The 25,274-nt window shown below is 36.8% G+C and overlaps 1 protein-coding gene across 1 annotated transcript in view; it reads right to left on the reverse strand.

Moving 5' to 3' along the window:
- Positions 1–25,274, reverse strand: part of SLC16A7 (solute carrier family 16 member 7) — a 167,039-nt gene that overhangs the window by 104,587 nt on the left and 37,178 nt on the right. Inside the window, exon 2 of the mRNA XM_007467622.1 lies at positions 7,485–7,582. The gene's annotated coding sequence lies outside the window, so the exon portion shown is untranslated. The remainder of the gene's footprint in view (positions 1–7,484; positions 7,583–25,274) is intronic.

Raw genomic sequence — 25,274 nt, forward strand, 5'->3', positions numbered from 1 at the left:
TCCTGGAAAGAGTACTGTAATCTTAACATTCATTTAGCATAATTGACTGTGATCCCATTATTTTCTGAATTCTAGAATTATAATGGAGTTTGAAATCAGCATATAATAGAAGAAAACAACCCAAATTTATTCTGAGTTAATTATCCCTTGGAGTTATAATGTAAAAAGAAATCCTTTTTTTTTTTTAACCTTGATAAGCATAAAAGGAAAATAAGTCTTTAGTTAAATTTGCTTGCATAAAATAATCCCTTTATGGTTTCAAAATACCACAGGAAAATATAATGGGATCAAAGAGGTCCTAAACATATAATATGGAGGTATTCTACCATTTCAACAGATTTCCCTCTTTTTGCTGATGACAGCGGCTCACTAATAGAACAGAATTATTGGAAGCATGATTTGAGTATAGGGAACATTTAAGACCCTTCCTTTTTTGACTGTTACCCAATTAATAGATCTTACTATATTTAGCCAATGCAGGAAACACTCTTCAGAGAGAGAGTACTTTGGAAATACCCTTCAAGCTCAGAACCTCTGACTTCTCTAAGCTCCCTGCCATTGCCCTCAGCGTGCACATGTCCTCACAGCTTTCTAGTAAACGCAGCAGGATCTGCCAGTGACTCAGCTCAAAGTCAGAATCACCAATACTGCCTCCCCTTCTCTAACATCAAATCAAATTACCGGTCCTGGTAGAGTCTACTTCCACAAGGACTCAAATCCATCTCCTTCCCTTCTTTCCCACAGGTACCATTTTATTTCAATAAATTTGATAGCTTTCCAATTGTTATACCAGCATCCGATTTCTCTACTTGAGTAAAGCCTCAGTATCTTTGCCTAAATTGGACAGTTAGTACAAGTTCAGACCATGGCACAGTGGTCAATAACTCCTCACTGCTGCTTTCCAACCCTCATACCCCACAGCCATCTTTGTGCATGCACGCATGCACACACACACACACACACACACACACACACACACACACACACAAGTATACCTGGGGGATATGTTATAAGATAATATGATCAAGTGTGTAGTTTCCATCTATTACTATAGTCAGTAATACTAACATTGGAGTTTTAATGTACTTTGGCTTTTCACTGCCATTAGTAAATTAGAAGCCATTATTTCTCCTGGTTTTAAAAAAAACGCTACAAAGGCATTAGACATTAATATAAGATATGAGTAAATAGAGCTTAAGGCAACATTACATCTACTGGCCCAGTCACATCTCACCAGGTATGAGATTTTTCCACACCTCAAAATAAGTTTATATCCTTAGTAAAAGTTAACAAAAACTTTTAAACATGTTAAAGTTACTTTAAATGAAAGTAAAAAATCTTTAATTGTTGATGCCATGACATATAAATTTAAAAAGTAGAAAGGCTATTATCAAAAAGACCAGAGATGACAAATGCTGGAAAAAGGGAGTCCTCGCACACTGTTGGTGGAAATGTAAATTTGTGTAGCCGCTATGGAGAACAATATGGAGGTTCCTCAAAAAATTAGAAATAGAACTACTGTATGATACGGCAGTCCCACTTCTAGGTGTACATCCCGAGAATATGAAATTACTATCTGGAAGAGATATCTGCACACCCAAGTTCACTGCAGCACTATTCAAACCAGCCAAGATACAGAAGTGAATGGATAAAGAAAATGTGGTGTATATATTATATGTGTACATTAGATACTATTCAGCTGTAAAAAAGACTGAAATTCTGCCTTTTGTGACAACATAGATGGACCTTGAAGGCAATATGCTAAGTGAAATAAGTCAGACAGATAAAGACAAATACAGTGTGATGTCACATATATGTGGATTCAAACTCATAGAAACAGATAGTAGGATGGCGGTTGCCAGGGGCTGAGGGCTAGGGAAAATGAGGAGATGGTGGTCAAAGAGTACAAACTTTCAGTTATAAGATGAATAAGTACCGCATGGTGACTAGAGTTAAGAATACCATATTGTATTCTTGAAAGTTGCTGGGTGAGTAGAGCTTTAATGTTCTCACCATATCAACAACAAAATGATAATTATGTGAGGTGGCGGATGTGTTAACTAACCTCATTATGACAATAATTTCACACTATATACGTGTATCAAATCATTACATTGTACACCTTAGAGTTCCACAATGTTTTAGGTCAATGAGTACATCTCAGTAGAGCCGGAAAAAAAGAAAAGTAATGTAAAGTCATATGACAAAGGTAACATTTATAGGAGTCACCACCACACTCCAGGGCTCGATGAAAATCCTATAGCTTCAATTATTTTATTTGTCTCTGGTTTCCCTGAGTGGGCTCGACTCTCTTGGTGTCCTCCTCAGCAACAGACAGAGCACATGGACCTTCTCTGCCTTTGTTTGGCCCTGTGATGAGCCCCAGCCTAACTCATTAGGCTTCCTCCCCCTGGGGAACCGGCTATTTCCTACTGTGGTGCAGCATAACTCCTTGCTGCCCTTCTTCACCCTATTCTGAAGGATTCTTTTTTTAAAAAGTACTGGATTTAGTGTTAGAAAGCTTAGGCTCAGACCTACACTTGACTTCTGACCTTGAACAAAGTACCTAACCCCTCTGAGTCTCAGGCTTCTCACCTACCTACTGGCTTCATGTTTCCTTACGGAGACACTTCTGGTAAAATAACACTTCAGTCTGATCCACATCTGATTGCTGAATTTGGAAAAAGGGAAAAAACAAACAAACTATGCAAGCTTAGGACAGACATTTCTGGGCACTCTCTTTTCCCTATGTGCCTTCCTACAGAGGAGCTGCATTCTGGTCTGGTTTATACCATGTATATACTAGGGCAGGCTGTGCTCCTACAAAGGGAAAGCCTAAATTTTGGAGAAAAGTTCAATTAGAAACTCCATTTGACCACATAGCCAAGCCACATTCTCCAGGTTAGCATCAATTTTAATAATTAAATGAATGAGTCAAAGGGATAGCCCAATCTATTTTTCCCTTGTGTTAATTAATCAATTTAACCAACGTTTAGTAAGCAGTTAGCATACAAAAGGTATTATGTTATGAATAGTAGGAATGCCAAGATAAATAAAACAGGTTCTCTTTTCTCAGTCACTCTTCCATGATGGAAAACAGATTCATACACAGTTAACAAGGCCTAATTATTAAACCTAAAATAGAGATATAAAGTATTATGAGAGTTGTCATATACTGTAGAATCTTGTGTGATTTAACTCATCTCTACGTACATTCACATACTATAGATAAGAACCATAATCATAAAATTATCTGCTCAGGGCATCTGCCATAACATCATAAAGCTGTTAAGCAATGTTAGGATTTGATTATCAGAATTTAATATCTTAGAAATATTCCCTGTATCTGAAACCAATGAGTTAACCAATGTGGTTAACTCATTATTAACCACATTTTTCATGGATACATTAGCAAAGGTGAGTGATTTACTCTTAACAGGAATTCTCAATTCATTATTTCTGGAGTATAACATGTATGGTGAGGACTAAATATTCAATTTAAAAATTGGGTTAAAGAGACGGCCAAAAATATATGCCAATTCAGCCTGAATGTTTGCTCTCAGCATTAACATCAACCCCCAGAATCCACAGTCTATGTAAAAGAAATCAGGACACAGTGAGTGAGTAAGTGGCATTGGTTTTAATGGGAGAATACTGTGGAGTGTGCTCAGCTTACCTCCCTACTGATTTCTTGATGTGATTTCAAGGTAGAAAGGCATATAGAGATAAAGAAGACATGACCAGGTATTTGGTATGTAATTTTCTTGAAACCTTCCACTAACTCATTCCAGTGACATTTTTTATTCAAATAATTTCTCTTTTTTTCTGCTACCCTTCTGTCAAATCTCAGATTAAAATTAAAGCAGAGTTAAGAAAGAGTGATATCCTTTGTATGTTCAGTGTTCAAAAGTTTCTGAGGTCACACAAAGATCTATATATTTCCACATAGTTAAGTGCCTTGGGGAAAGCCCCTCCCCATTTTCTGTGATTTTTAACTATATGCAGGCAAATGAGATGCCAATTAGTGAAGCGTAGGAGGAGTGAGGCTGTAAATTAGAAGTTGAAGAAACAGACTAAAGGACACCACAAAGATGCCAAATAAATTTGAGGGAAAACAGAAATAACATTTAATTAAAAGCACACAGTGTGATTATCGGTGAGTTTTTAAACCACATATTCAATAGGTCTGTGATATAGTTTTCAAGTATCCAGTTACCAGAGAAAACCTAGGGAGTCAGAAAACAGGCAGAGACAAGCTATTCCATAAGAACAATGCATGACTAAAAACTATGTAAGAAATCATAGCATGCTGCTACTGGCCTCCGTGCGTAGGGCGGTCGATGGAATAAACAAATCCTGCATCCCTGCCTAACTCTACTACTAGAATCGATGCTATTTCAGGGATCATCGGTTCTTCCCCACTGTCCTGGGAAAGCCTTGAACAGACATCATTTATCTGTTGACATTGGGAGGTGTGTAACGTATGTTGGCTGAATTAACATATTGTGCTTTGCAATACAGCTACTGTGCCCACAGTCTAAAAAGTTAATCAAATATATGCTCCTACCAGGCCTTTAGAAGATCCACCACACCACTGCCAGACACAGTGAATGAAGTAGAAATTTCTATTCACCCAGTTCAGAGGCTCCTCTCTTCATAGAATGTCTGAAAATTCAGACTAGGTTTTTCTCACTTGCAAAGTATTTTGTTTTTTAAATCTAAGACCTTTTTTTACAGGGTGCTGCATACTTTTCCTAGCACCAAGAAATTTGCATGCTTAAACAGTGACATCAAAACAAACCTAAAGGCTCACAATAGAGTCTAAAATAGAAAGACAAATGACGTGAATTATTATAGAATATGCAAAACTTGCCCCATCTACATGTTTGTGATAATGAGAGCAGACAAGGAAGGGAGTTGTTTAAAGGTAAAAGATTTTAATCTATTTTATAAGAATGGTAAATGGAGTATATAACTTTTAAAAATTGTGAATCACTATTTTGTACATTTAAATGCATATAATATTATACATCAACTATACCTCAATTAAAAAAAGAAAAAAGAAAAGTAAAATATGTTATTTTAAAATATATTAAATATTAGCTATCAAATATATGTAATTTTTAAAAATTAGGTTAGATAATAAGTTATGAAATTGACAGAATTTAGTTTCATTAAAATGCTTCTACCCCAAAAGCATTCCCCCCCAAGATTTTGGACACTCTCCTGTCTATCCATGAAAACAAAGACTGTGACCCTAGAGAATACAGTATTTAAGGAATAAAGATAATAATAATAACAATAGCTAATATTTATATAGCTCCTACTATGTGCCAAGTACTGTTCTAAGTACATAACATAAATTAACACAGTTCATTCTCACAGCAGCCCTATGAAAAAGATGCTTTTTACTGTCTTTGCCTCACAGATGAAAAGTCGAACACTCTGGCAGATCATAATTACAGGCATACCTCAGCAATATTGCAGATTCAGTTCCAGACCACCATAATAAAGCGAATATCAAAATAAAGCAAGTTACATAAATTTTTTGGTGTCCTAGCACACATAAAAGTTATGTTTACACTATACTGTAGTCCATTAAGTGTGCAATAATAGCATTATGTCTAAAAAAATGTACATACCTAATTAAAAACTACTTTATTGCTAAAAAATTCTGATCATCATCTGAGCCTTTAGTGAGTTGTAATCATTTTGCTGGTGAAGAGTTTGAAACATTACAAAAACTACCAATATGGGACACAGAGTTACAAAGTGAGCAAATGCTGTTGGAAAAATGGTGCCTAGGCTTGCTTGATGCAGGGTTGCCACAAATCTTCAATTTGAAAAAAAATGCAATATCTGGGAATCTCAATCAAGTAAAATGCAGTAAAACAAAGTATGCCTGTAGTAAGAATCAGAGCCAGCATGTGAACTCATATACTCAGGATCCATAGTCTGTGCTCTTAACTAATAAGGAATAGGCAAGGACAAGTCATTTCCCTTAGGAAACCATGTATCCAGAAGGAACCGTATGACATATTACAACCTACTTCAACAGTTATATGCTTAGCATGGGACAAAAAAGTGAACACACCAAAGAGGCAAATCTCCCCATGACTGACTTCAGTCACCCTGGCATAAACCACTCTACTCTCAAGCTTCATCACCTAATCTCACAGTGTCAGGTTGTATTAGCTTCTTATCGCAGCTGTAATAAACTACCACAAATTTACTGGCTTAAAACAATGCAAATTTATTATCTCATAGTTCTGGAGGTCAGAAATCTCACTGGGCTAAAATCAGGGTGTTAGTGGGAGGCCAAGGGAACAATCTGTTTCCTTGCCTTTCTAGTTCCTAAAAGCCACCCACATTCCTTGACTGTGGCTGCATTCCTCCATCTTCAAACCACCAACACTGGGCTGAATCCTTTTCATGCCGCTATTTCTCTCATTTCTCAGGCCCCTGGTGATTACACTGGGCCCATACATGCAATCAAGGATAATTACAAGGTCATCTGAATAGCAGCCTTACTTCTTCCTTGCCATGCAACATAACATTCACAGGGTGAATGGATTAGAATGTGGGGAGCCACTATTCTGCCTGCCACCTGGACATACGAAGATGTGTTCATGAAAGTGAGAATGAAGGCAGAATATAACCATACAGCTGGTCTAGGAACTGTTCTTGACAAACAGGTGATACAACTTTGTAAATTTATCACAATACTCGTATAATATAAAGTATGTAGCAATCCAAATGCAAAAAGGAAATTCGGCCAACTAAATATAGTTTTTGAAAAGAACATAGACTGGTTATTAAGAACATCTGACTTCAAATTCTCTCTGTTACTATACAGTCTTGAACAAGACACTGACAGTGCTGAGGGTCAGTTTTCTCATCTGCACAGTGGGGATAATAATTCCTGACCTCCTTTACACGAGGACTGTTTTGAGGGCGAAGTTAGATTAAACCTTTGTGAGTAATAAAGACTATGTATCAATACAAATAAAATATGAATATGAGAACTCCCAACATAAGCATTTTTGTTCAAAATACAGTTATTTTTTAAAGGGTGCAAATGACAAAGATAATAATAAAAGTATATACCTAAAGCCTCCACCTTTATTTCAAAACCTGCATTCATATTAGTAATAATAACAATATAATTATTATTATTGAAATTTATCATTTACTACTTTTATAATATCCTTTCAGTGAAGGAAGTCTGTATGTTTAGCTCTGTTTTATATACAGAGAAACTGAAGCTTAATCTCTTGACCAAGATCACACAGAATATAGCCTCATAGAAGGACTAAAAGCTAAAAGTGTCAACTTTAAAATCCGTTCTAGTTTTGAAAATGGATGTAAACACCAGCCAGCCAAGCTAACATTCCCGTTCACATTAAGATCCACCAGTTCCACAGCTGCATGACTTAGAATGACTCAGACAGAAGAAAACGTTATTATACACTGAGGGTACTCACAAAGCAGCTCTATTGGCACAGAGTCCTAGAGTCCTTTGGTTTCCAAGATTCCTGTGTCTAAGGTTTCACAGGAAAGCATCATATCTTAAGAGTGACTCCTAAAAGAATGAAAGAATAATCACCTAAATATCGAGATGCATGATCAAAAGAAAAATGAAAAAGGTATCCAACTCCATCTCTGAAAGAGTTGATAGCATGTAGCTTTCTATTGCACTGGCTGAAATTGCTGTTTGCCTCTTCTAAATCTCCAAGGTTTTATTTCAAGGCCCTCTTTAGATATGGACAGACTGTTTAGTTACTTCATATCACCACTAGCCCGTCATAACTATGGTGACTGCCTTTATTTGTGCCTGCCTTTATATTTTCTGTCCTAAGTCACATTTCCCAAAGTGTAGAGGAATTCCTGTGGAAACATCAAAGAGATTCACTTCAGCCCAAAGTATCTGGGACTTCAAACCAAACAATAACTTGTCTTTAACTTTTGCGAGGCTTTTCTTTCCACTTTTGGTAGGATGATGAATAAATGTGTGTGTATGTGTATGTTTATAAATCAATAACTTGAAATTTTTACATAAATACATTAAGGCTATTTACATTAAATGTATTAATTTGAAATCTGAAGAGAATTACAGTAAGATTATTAAGCTCTAACAATAAATCAGGAAAATTTGAAAAAGACCGTCAAAATTTGACCATCAATTCTTTGTATGTTCTTTGAGTATATAGACCTTAAGACAAGTTCTTGACTTCTCTGTCCAATCCCCTTACCTGGAAAAAAAAGGGGATGCAGTAGTATTTAACTCAGAATCATGACGACTAAATTAAGTCAGTTAATATTTTGTAAAATACTAGCATAGTGTTTGGCAACAAAATAAGAAGAAGAAAAAGAAGAATATAATAAGAGCAACAATTATTATTATTAACAGTTGGTACTTGAAACAATGAAAAATATTATATAGATGAATAAATATTAGATCCTTGCTTATTCCTGACTTGAAAAATATGAGATTTATTTACATACATAAGTCCTATTTGTCTTATTATTAACCAATATAATTAATCAACTTTTAGATAGGATCCAGAGAAATCAGATTGTTTTACAGGGTATGGTGTAGTGCAAAGATTATTGAAATATACTTCACAGGAGCAAAGACTAAGAGGAGAGAACAGAGATAATACAATGTCACTGAGATAGCACTTGCAATGTTACCTGGTTTGACCAGAGAACTTTGTCATTGTAGTCTAAAACGGAAGGAATTTCAGACTGGCAGTCAGTCTGCTTACTGTGGAAGTTCCAAGACTATAAAAAGCAGACTATGCACATATAACTGTCTCATTTAGTAAATATCTCATGAAAAATTGTCAATTCTATAATATATGTGAAGAACTTCCTTGTAGTGACAATTAAATTTATTTGAATTTAGAATCAGTATTAAAATATATTTTACAAAATTACTGGTATTATTACACCACAATAAGTAAAATTTATATAATAAAGTTAACATGTTTAAGGACATAACATCTTACTACACTTTTTTGCTTCAGTGACTACCACTGAAATACATAATTTTGAATTCATTTCATGTGTAGATACGATGATATATTGGTATTATTTGAGTAATTCACTTTTGTCTGCATAATTACGTTATTTACCCCATGCCCTAAAAGCAGTGTCTCTCATATTTTGATTCTCATGTGAGATAAAATAATGTTACTAACATTTGAGAATAATGAGATAAGGAAGTTTTCTTTCTTTCCTTTGTATCTTAACTGTAAACTTATTTTAACAGTTTGAGTTTAGAAATTCCCTGATTTCTAAATTCTAGAACATCAGAGTATCAGAATTATCTTAATATACAGTATTTTGTTGTGAAAAATAGAGCAGCAAAAGTTTTCTCATTTTCTTTATTGTGTACTTTTACTATTATTTCTTTTTTAAACAGAAACAGGCCACAGACCTTAAAAGGTATGTTCTTGTGAGCTGATATGTGTAAAAAAAAAAAAGAAAGGACTAATTGGACAGTCGTGTGATCATATCCATTAAATAAACACTTTTTTTTTCTTTAAAGAGATGTAGTTAAAATGAAATAAAATGCTTTCTGTTTGTTTTGGCATGCCTTTTGACCTTCTGAGTAAACTTCACCTTGTACAAAAGTTAGTATATGTGACCTTCTGAAACATGCATGGCTAAATCACAGAGAAGTTTGACAAAGGCTTTTACTTATTGAAAAAAACAATTTGTGTTATAGGTCCCTTACTATAAAACCAATAACCAAAACTTAGCGCACTTCTAGAAAAGTCCAGAAGCTAAAAGAAATTCCTTGATCCATTATAGTGAGAATCAATACAAACAAGAAAAGGAAGTAAAAAAAACCCCAGGAATCTCTCAGCCCCTGGAAGGTTATATTAATTTCCAATCTCTTATCCAATTATCAGGTAGAAAAAATATAATTTTTTAATTCTGTAATGTCAGAGGCCATTATTTAGGTGATTTAAATGGCCATACTTTTTAGAAAGAACCAGCAGCTATTTCAGTATTTTAATACTTCATGGTGTCATGAAGTTCTATGTCTGGTGTACAGTCATCTCATAATTAATTAACTTAGGAATTTTTATTGCAACTAAAATACATTACCCAGGGTTCATGATCTTATTTTTATAAAGGTTCTTATTAAAGGGGCTAAGAAGTGTGATGTAGAGGAGGAAAATATATCATTCATGTTTACACATGGTTGGTTACTACCGAGTGATAAAAATTAAAAATTACATTAGTTAAAATAGGTAAATTTATTGATATATTTGACAAAATGGACAAAAAGCCCTCCAAAAATGAGAAGCTATTTTAGAAAACATAGTAGAGCTAAAAAGAATATTTAGTACTATGCAAATCCACATTCAAATTTTCAGAAGAAACAGCAGATAAACCTACTCTCCTAGGAGAGAGTTTTCCCCTTTAACTTAATAGCATCATCCAATCATATTTGGAAATATTCAGTGTTCACTAGGGCTTAAGAAAAAGTTCCTTGAATGAATTATTCACGAATACTTCAATCATAATTCCAAACTTTATAATAGTAGTTAGCATTAGCAATAAAGCAAAAAATAACTGAGAACCCACCTACTATTTTCTTTTAATTCTCTTTCTCCTTTCCTTTCCTCACAAGCGCAGAAAGCAGGTTCGTTTTGGAAGCAAATAGCAAACAGTACAAAAGGAGAACTTAAAGTGAGTGACTAACGATCAAAGCAAAAATGTAAAATCACATCAGCTGACAAGGGGCTGACTGACCCAAGGTTGTAGAATGTGAAGGCATTAGGACAAAGCTAAAGAATAAGTCCTTATTCAAAGGATGATCTTTGAAAGCCACAGGAGGCAGATTCTCCAAAGCCTTGTAATACACAACTACAGAAACACTACCGACAGCTACGACAGCTACTTTAAGTAGCCATTTTCATGGCCGACTTCAAGAAATTCTATTGCACTCCTTAATAAGTAGTATAACCTAAAATCTGTAAACAAGTACAACAAAATTACATAATTCAAGGAAGTGACTCAAACCATCTTAGAATAAACATAAAGTGAGAAGACAGAAGAACAGAAATTTGTGATTGCAGAACTTTAGCAAAAATGTTGATGCACAATTCTTGCTCACGTATCTTTGTTATGGAGATGTAAATCACCAGCCTGATAACTGAGAAGTCAAACATGAAAGAAAATTGATCAGTACTGAAAACAAATATAATTTCTTTAAGTATTGTATTGAAAATTAACCATGAAGAACCACATTGCAAAAGCATGTCTTAATCAGTTTGTCTTGTTGGTGTCACCATACTTTTATGATGCATATGGAGGTGGCTATGAGGGGGCTGGCATGGGGAAATGTGAAGAAAGCAAAATGTATAGGAGCTCCTATTAGCTGCTGTCTTCCCTACAGACAAATTTACATTTATCTTTTATTCTGTGAAACAAAGTGTACACCAGACCCTTTAGCAATATTATTTTTACATATGAATAGGGTGGACACATATGATGTGGTGTCCTGAACAAGGTGCTTCCAAGACCTCCAGCTAGATGGAGTGTAAGTGACCAAGGGCACAATCTGCTGAGCTCTGAAACCCTTTGCTGGATTTGCACAGAATCCACGCTTCCCACAGGCTGCTCCCAGCCTGCACCTGAGCACAGCAGGGCCATGAAAGCAGATGGTTCCTGGGATATATGTGACTCCTCTGATGACTGATTTTGCCTGGGGGGGCTTCCACATAGCATTGCCTGATATACGCTGGGTGTTCAATATTTATCTTTGGGGAAAATAAACCATTGTTATTATTGAGTTTTCAAAGCCCAGATTGCTGCATAAACATCAAAAATTAAACTCTGTGTGAAACTTAGTGTTAAGATGATTTTTCAGCTTCCTAATGCAATTCCAGGAAGTTGAAGTACAGCAAATATGTTAGAAAACTACAGAGAGACAGAGTCTTGTTCCATGTAAATATAACCTCTGATAGCTAGAGGTGTCAAAAAGTTAAATGGGCTGCTGCAATCCTCTCAATTACTCTTTGATAATACTAGCATTCCCATTTTATAGAACAGGGAACACTAGGCTTGGAGAAGCCAAGTTTTCAGGGTTACACAATTTTAGGGGCAGGAGCCAACATTCCAACCTCAATTTTGCTCACTCTTTCCACAACGTGGGAAGCAGCCGCATAGCACAGGGAGATCAGCTCGGTGCTTTGTGACCAGCTAGAGGGGTGGGATAGGGAGGGTGGGAGGGAGATGCAAGAGAAAGGAGATATGGGGATATATGTATATGTATAGCTGATTCACTTTGTTATACAGGAGAAATTAGCACTCAATTGTAAAACAATTATACTCCAATAAAGATGTTAAAAAAAAAAAAAAAGACCTTGAATGCTTGCATTGATGAGTGGATGGACTATGTGATGTGTAAAAACACTTCCAGTGCTAAAATCTGATGAATTTTTGGAGAAAATCCACTTGATGATGTTGTATCTCCTTTATTTTCTATAAGCCACCTTTCTTTTCCATACATTTTGGAAAAAGTAAATCTACAGACCCCATTTATATTTCTTAATTTGTGTTACAGTTATTCAAGTGCTTAGGTAAGACTATGTTGTTTTTAAAGGTAGCAATAGAAATTAACATCATTAAGTAGGAACCTGTCCTAATAATCAAAAGATGATGATATACAATCCTAAACACTAAATATTAATGCAGTGTGATGCTCTGAATAAGTGAAATATTAGAAAAATATGTCTAAGTAATATGTACTATTATCAACATTAGATTCTTTAAGTAAAATATTATTAAGCAGGTGACAGAACCAGAAGCATAAATCCAGTTATTTTTAATCCAGATCTTATATTGAATGACTGACCAGCAAGGTACCTCCATCAGCTCAACACCTACAGAACTCTGGACAGCGCTACACTCAGCTCAAATATTAATGTGGCTGAAGTCAAATCATGGCACTATTTGGAATCAAAATAGCGAAACACCTTTAAACCAAAGCTCCATTTACAAATTTGAAGCCATCAAATTCCACTGATGCCTCTGCCTCTCATACTCTCAGGTCCTAAATTAACTGTTTCCTCTAATCACTAATCCTCTTTCTCAGTCTCATACTCACACAACTACACTGTATTTTTTCCTATTGGTTCATACTCTCCACCCTACCCCACCCCTCTTGATGTCCTTCCCAATATTTTTCACTGTATCCTCTAGAGCTCCCATTTTTTCAAATAAATTTCCTTATTCCTAACCTAGACATTGCATTCTCTCCACGATCTTTTCTCCTTGAAGACCTGACTTAGATTGAGTCCTCTTGAATACATGCTAATTCCATATCATTAGGTCCCGAACACAGGCTCACCATAATCCTAGTTCCACTCTACATCTTACTGTCATTACTTTCTCAACTCATACAAAGAAATCTTTCTTCATTTAAGTTCATTTCATCAAGTTACATCATCCTGAAAAGTAGGACTTATCATCCTTCAGATCATTTCTTCAAAATCCATTTCTCTTCACTCCAAAGTCTCACCATAATCAATACTGATGATCAATAATCATGCACTGTGATCAATAACCTAGCCAGAGAATCCACAACCTCCACTTCTACTCTCCTTTCAGTAACTCACTTCCAACTTAAAGCTAATGGGCACTCTGAATGCTTCTACTACTGGAGTCTTAAGCATTGACATTCCAATTCCCAATTAGCTTCCCATCTTTTATACAACACTAAAAACCTTATTTCCATCAGTTCTGTCCTGGAATTTCCTTGAAATTTTCCACCGTTTTGACACTTACATCTTCTCCCAAACTATTAGCGCTTTTTTTTTTTTTTCTTTTTTTTTTTTGTGGTATGTGGGCCTCTCACTGTTGTGGCCTCTCCCGCTGCGGAGCACAGGCTCCGGATGCGCAGGCTCCAGCGGCCATGGCCCACGGGCCCAGCCGCTCCGCGGCATGTGGGATCTTCCCGGACCGGGGCACGAACCCGTGTCCCCTGCATTGGCAGGCGGACTCTCAACCACTGCGCCACCAGGGAAGCCCTATTAGCGCTTTTTAACCTCAATTTTTTTTCTACTCAGCTGCAATGTTGATCTTCATTCAAATCCTAGTTCTGCTTCTCATTGGTAAAATATCTTGGGAAAATTACTTAACAGGATTCTCAGTTTCTTTTTTTAAATGGGAATAATACTTCATAGGAAAGAGGGGAATAAATGTGGCAATGGCCATAATGTACTAAGCACAATTCCTAGCACATTAAGCACTCAATAAATATTAATATCATCTATAATCATCTACGTTCTCAAGTCAACTTTGTCTTCTGGCAACAAGGAACCTGAAAATTCCAAAGTCAAAATGGGCCCTACAATTAGAGTACTAAGTAGAGCTCTAAAAATATAAATTAACTGCACAGATGGATGCCAATACACATTCACAGATTTCAGTTTTAGCGGGACTCTCAGTGCCTCTCCCAGTAAAGCTTTTTTCACACCTCTTGGTACCTTCCTCTCCTTTCCAATACAGTTCTAAACAGTTCCTCAAGTTTCCTAACCACTCTGTCATCAGCTGTGGTTGACCAGGCTTCTTATTTGCAAAGAAAATGAAAATCATCAGACCAGGCATGAAATCTCACAAATGTGTTCTTATCTGTGCACATTTCTGTATCTCTATTAATCCTTCCTTCATTCCCTCCTGCCCTGGTAGTAGAGGTAAGCCCCTTCCTGGTCACCAAATAGGCCCTCACCTAATATACCGTAAGTTCTTCTTGATCTTGGATGGTTTTGCCATCTGTTTTGACCCCTTCCCCCATCGTTCTCCTCTACTGTCACTTCTTGCCTTGCACTACAAGTTCTAACAACACTGAATTAATTCAGTTTTCAGCTTAACCCATGCTGTTTCATACCTTCATGTTTTTACCGCCTTGGTAGAAGTCAGTGCCTATCAAGGAATCCTTTTCTCACCTTTCTGTTAGCAAAGCTCCTATTTATTCCTCAAGATCCAACTTAACAATTCTCCTTTTGTGAGAGGAGGAAAGAAAGACGAGGGAGAGGATACTGAGAAGTACTGACAGGATAAGGAACTCTCAGGAAAGGTGATAATAGGGAAGCCTTACAATACCTAGAGTTGATAGACAACAATGAGTTTCAATTATGATATCGGATATCTTGCTTAACTTCTATCTTTAACATACATTTCCACTTAATTCATGAAAAGCATTTCAGTGGTTCCCTGACAGCTAATAAATAGAGTCTCAAGCCTTTCAGATTTACAGATAATTACAAAAGTGCCTCCAACTGTCAGGAAATTACCAGTTTTCCATCGGTTTATGAACAGATTTTGAATGGAGAAGGCGGAAAGAAAAGTCAAACTACAACACACATTTGTTGGTGAGAAAAAAAACAACAGAGATCACTGACTTTGCTTTTTCTGCAATTTTCACAAATTCCTTAAGTGCCAGTTACTTATAACATCATTATAACACAGGCCTAAGGTAACTTCTGAAATTCAAATTTAGGCTGTCATAACCTTTGAACTACAATAAAGGCAGGACCTAAGTTGCTATTAACATCTGGTTAAGTTTCACGTTGTTTTGCCTTGCTTTGTTTGCCTTTTAAAAATGTTTTTGGTTGTTTGTTTTAGTTTGGCCATTCAGCTTTATTAGGTTTTAAATGATATAAATTCTCCTGTTCTACTGCTGTTTAGATTTTATGCCAAATGTTAGCAATACATGAAGCCAAATATTCACACTTATCGAATACTCTCTCAATATGTCTAGTTCACAATCTCCCACATACTCAGAGTTGCAGCAGGATAGATACTGCTCTCTAAAGGGCAGTGCAATAATCATCTTCATGGATATTTATTATCTTTTGTGAACAGATGTAGGTCATTGTAGAGATAGTTCCAAAGTCACCTTCCAAAGCTGAAATACAGACATGACATTTGGTAAACTTTCAAAACCTGTCAGGACAATTTTCTTCAATTCACCAAAATTCCCTTTGTACTGTCGAAAGACTGCTGGAAGAGCAATGTTTTCAAACTGTTCGGCTTGATTACACTGGTGTGGTACCACTTATCTAGAGCTATTTTAAGCATCTTCTTGAGTTACAGTAAGCTATATTGTAAATCTAATTACATTTGCCCACAGGAAAGTAAGTACATGTGAACCCTGCTCTGTAATCTACTTAACAAAAGGCACTGTATTTTTCTTCATAGCATTTATCAAGATTGTTATTACATAGTTATTTATATTTCTAAATGCCTTTCTCTTCCACTATAAATTCCAAAAGAGCATGCAAATGTGTTTTATATGCAGTACCTTGCTCAGTGCCTAGAGAGACAATGAATGTTTGATGAATGAATAAATGAATGAATGAGTGACCATGTAAAAGATAACTAAATTACATACACTTATGCTTGACACTTTAAACTCATGCTGAAAATGTATACGTACTTCAGAGACTCACTGGCGTATATTACAGTGTAGTGTAATGAGGCACAAACTTTCAATTCAAACGGAATGGATTTAATGCCAGATCTGGTATTTAATGAATTGTGCGATCAAAGATGAACTCTCTAACCCTCTGTTTTCTCACCTGTAAAATGTGAACAATTGCACTGGATTAAGTATTAAAGACAGTGCATACAAAAGTATGCAGCACAGTCCATGACATGGAGCAAGGTCTTAATGTGGTGGGTAATGTCACTTATTAATACTTTATATAGATTTTAAGTGAATTATATTAATCTAAATTATCCAAGGGCTTTTAAAAATTGACAACATAAATCTATTTTGAGCATATGCTAGCAGTGATAATTCATCAATAATTTACAGCATTAAAATGAATTTTCCAACACCTTCGTGTCTATTTTCCCAATTACTATGAAGTTTCAACAAGTTATTTTCAATTAAATTTCATCATTCTTTACTCTGTACACTCCTTGCAAATTCTTCATAATCATTCAAGAATCCTTCTCAATTGGTCCCCATAACCGTAATCTGAATTCATTGTCAGTTCAATTTTCTGGCCTAAATTGCATGCTCTTCCTTAATCAACTTTCATTTCATGATTGCCCCTGTATTTCATAACTTCAACCATTATCACAATGGAAAAAGTAATCATTGCTGAATTGTATTCTCCCTTCTGGACTATACCTTCTTTGAGGCTCTATCCTCTGCACAAAGAATTGGATCCAATCTTAATCCTTAATTTTTATTCATCCATTTATGGACATATACTGATCATGATCTATGCTCTGTTCTGAATGTCTGTGTCTCCCAAAATTCTATGTTGAAGATCTAACACCTAAGATGATGGTATTAGGAGGTAGGGCCTTTGGAAGGTTATTAGAAATGGGATTAGGACCATTATAAAAGAGCCTCCAGAAAGCTAGCTCACTTCCCCCACCATATGAGGATACAAGAAATCAGCGACCTGAAAGAGGGCCCTCACCTGACCATGTTGCACCCTGATCTCAGACTTCCAGCCTCCAGAACTATAAAAGATAAATTTCTGTTGTTTTTAAGCTGCCCAGTCTGTGGTATTTTGTTATAGCCACCTGAAAAGTCTGCGACAATCTATGTGCCAGTCTATGTGCCAGTCGCTGTGTTGGGTTAGATTGTTACAAACCAGAGCACGATAAAGTCTCTAGGATCAAAGAGCTCACAGACTAATTAGGGGCTGCAAAGCTAGAAATAAATAATTATGAAAAATGTGATAAAGGAAATAACTATGCTCATGGCTTTATGAAAACACTGAGAAATAACGGTGTGCATGGCTTTATGATAATTAACCAGCCTCCGGGAAGTAAGGACAGGGACAGAATCCTAGAAAAAGCAATGTTTCTTAAAAGATAGAAAGGAACCAGTGAACTAAAAGGAAAAGGGGAAGGACATTCCAGGCCCCAGGGTCAGTATGAAACAAAGAAACAAATGACAGTATATTCATACGGAAAACGCTAAGACAGCAACTTTTGCAACTCTTGTCACATCAGTTCATAAAGTATTACTCCAGCACAAAAATGGGTAGGAAAGGTTTTATATCAGACTGTGTTTAAGTTAAAATAAATTAAGGTTACAATCTTAAAAATCTGTAAATTCAGGGCTTCCCTGGTGGCTCAGTGGCTAAGAATCTGCCTGCCAATGCAGGGGACATGGGTTCGAGCCCTGGTCTGGGAAGATCCCACATGCTGTGGAGCAACTAAGCCCGTGAGCCACAACTACTCAGCCTGTGCTCTAGAGCCCACGAGCCACAACTATTAAACCTGCACTCTACAGCCCGCGAGCCACAACTACTGAGCCCCCGCACCACAACTGCTGAAGCCCGTGCACCTAGAGCCCATGCTCTGCAACAAGAGAAGCCACTGCAATGAGAAGCCCACGCACTGCAACGAAGAGTAGCCTCCGCCTGCTGCAACTAGAGAAAGCCAGCATGCAGCAACAAAGACCCAATGCAGCCAAAAATAAAATAAATAAATTTAATTTAAAAAAAAAACTATAAATTCAAACATTTTTTTCTTAACACCATTTAAAGCAACATTAGGAAACGTCTGTTTTGTTAGACTTTTATTCAGTGTTTCAGGTCACCTGGATAGAATACTGATATTCCAAAATGGTAGACTATTAGCATTACTGCACATCTTCCCACCAAACAAAATTCTAAACTGCCTTATTAGTAACATCTAGGAAAAGGTCAGAAAGGCTCTCTATAAAGAGAAACTGACACACATTGGAAAGCACAATTGATAATGGTTTATTAAGCCCTAGGCTGTAGAAAAGCCTTGGAATTGGCTCCCTCGTTTCACAAATGGAGAAAGTAAGAAACAATGATAACCGATAATGTTTACCCATGCTAAAGTGACTCCCTGGAATGAAAGCAGAAAAGTTATAAAGGGAACATTAAAAAAAAAGAGACTAGCTTTATTTCTATTCTGACACATATATAATAAGAGCCCTAGAAACTATTGCACAGTTATAGAATAAATCTGGAACTATCAAAACAATTTACTTTTTAATACAAAGAGTTTTGCATCCCATAAGGGCAGGGACTTCACTTTTGTTCGTCACATTTTCCCCATCTCAAGACAAGTACTAAGAATTATTTTTGAATGAACAGTGCATGAGTGCATGTCATGTATAAGACTAGACTCAGGAGAATCTGGCAGAAAATCAACACACAATGTACTCTGCCCTAGTAGGGGATACAAACGGACAAATTAAAAGGATTGCTTTGTATGAGGTAAATTTTTTTTAAAGTATCATAGGAATAAGGGGTTGGGGGAAATGGTCCTTTTAGCTAATGTGATTAGGGAAGGCCTCTGAGATGGAAGAGGTGGGTGCAGGATACAGATTTACCTAAGCAAATACTTTGTGTGTGCTATTTGGAAAATAATGGCAACTTAAAAAATAAAAGGCAATGACCACGATAATAGAATACATTCCTATTTTTAGGGGAATGCCAAGACAGAAAGATAGAAGGAGGAAACGGAGAAATAGAATGATGAAAGAGCAGGGAGGCAAAGAGGTGGAAATGACTAGTCACTATAAAATATCAGATTATTATTGTATTAAAAGTATTTGGGGAAAAAATTCTCTTGTCCCCAAATGCATTCTGTTAGTGTCCTTTGAGCGCGAGACATTTACGTGGGTATTACAGATTACAGATTAACATTTAGTGGTATCCTAAGTTTATGCACTTTTAACAGTTTTTAATATTTGTGACACATTTCTTCCTTTGTCTTCCAATGTGCACCCAAAAAGATCAGAATGGGAGCTGCTTCTTTTACTAAGGGCAATCTGAGGTTGAAACAAAGATAACCTTTCTACTAAACCAGAAAAGACCACATTTACAATTGAGCAGTGTGACCTGGTGATAGTTTCTTCTTTAATACTCAAAAGGTAGAAGCTGACTATTCTTAACCATGGTTTCCATTTTCTATATAAAGAAAAGAGCAAAGAGGTCAGTGGTACTTGACTAGCACAGATCCATTTTGGAAATAGGAACAAAATTTTCTAAGTTTTCAAAATCAGGAATTATTTTCTCACAACCTACATGTTATCTGAAAAGTAATGCCAGGTCTATGCGCTCAGAGAGTAACATCTGGATTAACACAGTGTGTTTGATGCTACGTGAAAGCTGAAATCTCTCTTAAATCCATGCAATCAAATTCATAATATAATACATATCCAAAGTGTGTACTTCTTGTTAAATTAATTAAACAGGGAGGCCGTTAGACTGTGGTGGCTGTAATGCTGCGGAGGTCTATGTAAGCAAACAAAATCTATGCTTGTAAGTGCCTCACGGTTATGAAATCAAAACACTAAAGACAACCAATCCCAAGCAGCCAACTAGGCTGTAAGCCGTAGCCAGCCAACAACTTCCTTACTTTGCTTCTGCTTTTTCTCTATAAAAGTGTATCCTAGGCTCCTGCTGGCGGAGCACTCCTAACCTCTTCTGGTTTGGTGCTAATTCCAATAGCTTTTTGCTCAAATGCTTAAGAATTTTAATATGCCTCAGTTTATATTTTTTTTTAACATCTTTATTGGAGTATAATTGCTTTACAATGGTGTGTTAGTTTCTGCTTTATAACAAAGTGAATCAGTTATACATATACATATGTTCCCATATCTCTTCCCTCTTGCGTCTCCCTCCCTCCCACCCTCTCTAGCCCACCCCTCTAGGTGGTCACAAAGCACCGAGCTGATCTCCCTGCGCTATGCGGCTGCTTCCCATGCTTCCCACTAGCTATCTATTTTACATTTGGTAGTGTATATATGTCCATGCCTCCCTCTCGCTTTGTCACAGCTTACCCTTCCCCCTCCCCATATCCTCAAATCCATTCTCTAGTAGGTCTGTGTCTTTATTCCCGTCTTGGCCCTAGGTTCTTCATGACCTTTTTTTCCCTTAGATTCCATATATATGTGCTAGGATACAGTATTTGTTTTTCTCTTTCTGACTTACTTCACTCAAGTGCAAATCAAAACTACAATGAGATATCATCTCACACCAGTCAGAATGGCCATCATCAAAAAATCTAGAAACAACAAATGCTGGAGAGGGTGTGGAGAAAAGGGAACCCTCTTGCACTGCTGGTGGGAATGTAAATTGATACAGCCACTATGGAGAACAGTATGGAGGTTCCTTAAAAAACTACAAATAGAACTACCATATGACCCAGCAATCCCACTACTGGGCATATACCCTGAGCAAACCATAATTCAAAAAGAGTCATGTACCAAAATGTTCATTCCAGTTCTATTTACAATAGCCAGGACATGGAAGCAACCTAAGTGTCCATCAACAGATGAATGGATAAAGAAGATGTGGCACATATATACAATGGAATATTACTCAGCCATAAAAAGAAACGAAATTGAGTTATTTGTAGTGAGGTGGATGGACCTACAGTCTGTCATACAGAGTGAAGTTTATCTTTTAATATACCTATTGTCTCTTCAGCTGAATTTGCCCAGCACCCCTATAATTCTGAAAGTAATAACATCCAATAATAAATTCCTATTTTGTACACATATTTTGTCACCAAATATAAGAGAAGCACATAGTCTAAATGTTCTGTAGAATAACTTAATCAAAAAGGCCTGGAAAAATTTTGTTCCATCCTCTTCCAAAAAGAGGATGATTATTTAACCTCAAACTTCAATAATGAAGATTTTTGTAAGTTAAAATTTGTCCTATTTTCTTGATATTAATGCTAATAGAGAAAATAAGTTCATCTGAGGAAAAAGGAAGTATTCGTGTTTAATTTCTTGGAAATATCATAATTCTACATAGATCTTAATTTAGAAATTATACAGTTTTGATCATTTTACCTCATGGCCTCATGAAGCTTGAGCTTCATTTATTTGAAAACTGTTTACTCAATTTTTAATAGAAAAAGTAAATTAAAACCTAAGGAGAACAAAACTCACATTCAGCATACCCTACACAATTATTTCAAAGTTAAGTGCTTTTTGATTGAAATTTGAGAAGTAACTGTTTAAATATTTAAATATCTACTGAAGACAAAAATACTTCTAAGTATGCACTTAAGATGAATCTTTCCGAGTAACACTGATTTCTAGTATGTCGTTATTAACATATGTAAAGAACCTAGAACAGAAATGTTTGAGTGTTTAAGAGTTTTTTAGTATGGTATATAGGCTTCCTACTTCAGAGAAAGGATATAATGATACACCATCGGAAAATTCACCAGCTTAAATATATGGGAAATCTAAAGGATTCTCTCAGGGAAATATTTTTCCTGATGGACAGATGAATCAAGTCACAAACATTCCCTTTGCCACCTCCGGATTACACAAGTCTTTAGTTTCCATATCCATAAAATTAGAAACCATTTGAAGTGTAGGTAGGTTTCAGGAAATTATAACACAAACTCTTCATGAAATTTCCTATTGCCTACTTGACAGCTGGATTTTCAACTGTAAAATGAGTTTCAAACTGATGAAAAATGCATGAATTTATTTCTAAATTATTAAGTGAAAAAATGGTGTGCAAGTAATTAATTAGTAAAGGACATTTTAATATTCTCTAATGGTAAAAGTATTAGACTGTGCTCTCATTTATTGCACTGCAGGATTTGTAATGTGTTCTACCACAAGCTCACTTTGTATATAAAACTGAGGAATTTGTTTCAGCCAGAATGCCAATGGAAAGAGAATTGAGGAAATAAGTCACAAAGGCAATGTTAATAAGGGGCAGAAATTCAAGCTCTGATAGTACATTCTGTACCTGGATATAGCAGAGAACTTTCCAATTAGAGCCAACAAATAGAAAGCTGATATCTCCAAGCTGAGATTTATAGGGAGAGGTCAGCAGCATGTAATGAGAATTTGGAGCACATACCTCCAGCTGTAACACCTTTAGTATAAGTATAGCTTCTAATGGCAAAAGCTAATGGCTCCATGACAATAATAAATAATAGTGAGAGAATATTCTAGCCTCAGGCCTCAGAAAAAGAATGCATGGCATTATACGATTTTCACTAACACTACCTGAAGGAGGACTTCTAAAGGGGTAGTTTCATTCTCTTAAGAGCATTAGCTGCACTAGAATATGGGAAATAACAGTAGGCAAGAAACAACCTTTTAGTTGAATTCCATCCTTTCCTCAATGGAATTTACATCCAGGCATGTCCTTGCTGGAAAGAAAGGAGGAAGGAAGGAAGGAAGGGAGAAAGGAAGGAAGGAAGGAAGGAAGGGAGAAAGGAAGGAAGGAAGGAAGGAAGGAAGGAAGGAAGGAAGGGAGAAAGGAAGGAAGGGGGGAAGGGGAGAAGGTGGGAAGGGGGGAAGGGAGAAAGGAAGGAGGGAGGGTGGGAAAGAAATCCCTGCCCAGGTTCCCATCACTCACTGTATACCGTGCAATAAAAATGTTAAAGTAAATAACACCTAAAAGCATTAGAATTCACTTCTTTGTGTGTGCACCTACCAGGACAATCTTGGAGCACTCACAATGTGTACCATGTGTAGGTGGACACCTGGAGTTGTGCCCTGCACAACCTACAAGGTCATTTACAGGCAGCCCTGAAGCAATATTTAAGAACATGTACTCAGGAGTTGGCAGATCTGGAATCAAGTGATCCTAACCGTATGACTGTGGGCAAGTTAATGAAACTGGTTAAGTTTAGTTTCCATATCCGTAAAATGGAGATAATAATATTAGCCACCACCAAAGGTTACTGGAACAATAAATGCAAATAAAACACATAGGACACTGCCTGGTAGATGTTAGTGAGCTATAAAACTCGACTGTTGTTATTATTATCACATACCAACTTTTGTAGTTAAGTGCCACAAAAATATATGGAGCTATGTGCTGTTGACACATTATTGAATGTGAGACACCTGGAATTTCAGGCTTTAAACTCTATTGCTAAACATTAATTAACCATATCACTTGTATTTAACCCCTACCATGAAAATACACACAATATTACGTGTCTTTGTGATCTCATGGTAACTGATACAGTTAGTAGTCCACTAGGGTCTGATGTATCTGTAATCTTGGCAACCACACTGCACAAACTGCACAATACCAAGTGCCACAGCTTCCCCAGAGCCCAAGAAAACAGAATAGAGTAGAACTGATAACAGCAAATATAAGCACAGTGACGTATTAACCAAGAAGACAGCATAATTTTGTAAAAAGAAAATAAAGTACAAGCATGCTGTAGACTTTTTTTGAGCATTTGTATGAGCACCAGGAAAACATACTTGGAAGACTTGTTATATCGACCCCAAGATTGACAGCAGAATTATTATTCTTCAGTGCAGCCAAGGCCTAGAAGTCAGGTATATTATTAACAGCAGAATGGATCCTTCACCTTCAGGTAACTTTCATACAAACCCTTGTCTCTTCCTAATGCCAATGCCAATGCCTATCAGCCCATTAATCACAGCAGCTTCTTCCCACAGCTCTCTCTCCAAATCTTACTCCCCAGGTGTGTCTCAGCCCAGACTGTACCTGTATTTAGTTGCTACCTTTCAGTTGAATTCCAACACACTGCTGGCTGCTCCTCTTGGCATTTTACAAATGAAAAAGAAATCTGCTGAGTTATTCCAGTTAGGCTGCAGTGTTTCTTAACCTGGGAGGTTTTTGGAGGCTTATTCGGCTGTCACAACTGGGAGGGTGCTACTGGCCTCTGGTGGATGGAGGCAGTGCCAGGACTGTGGCAGGCATGGGAGGTGCCTGGGGCTCAAAATTTAAGGAGGCACTCACTCACCCTTAGGGTCACCCAGACACAAGATTAAAGCTCATAGGGCCCTGGGAGTGAGTGCCTCCTTAAAACCATGGCTTACCTTTCTCCCTTGCCTCCCTCTAGTCCCAGTCCTGGGTTGAGGGCAGGGTTGCCTCTAAACATCCTTATAAAAGGAATTATCCGATCCAAGATATCAATAATACTGAGGCTGAGGAACCCAGACTGGTTTAAAGAATCTAAAGAAGATCAGGGTTGGAAACATGATTCCCTCCCTTTTCCACTTTAAGTTACAAATTTTAAATCACACTCTGTTAAATTTAACGTCTCTAAGAGTGAAATAATACCAAATTCTACCAGGTAGCTTTAATCCATTTTACTCCCATCCACATAGCCTACAATGAAGTTCAATTAACTCGACCCTTTCCTTCCTGGCCTTTGTACTTAGGCCCCAGCCTTCCCTCTGCTGGTGCATCTCTCACTCACCCTATTTACCTCTAAGGGGCAGATGCAAGGGTACCTTCCCATCAAAATGTGACTCCTCCCTTCTCAGA

Source organism: Lipotes vexillifer, unplaced genomic scaffold (genome assembly GCF_000442215.2).
Source record: "Lipotes vexillifer unplaced genomic scaffold, Lipotes_vexillifer_v1.1 scaffold387, whole genome shotgun sequence".
NCBI lineage: Eukaryota > Metazoa > Chordata > Mammalia > Artiodactyla > Lipotidae > Lipotes > Lipotes vexillifer.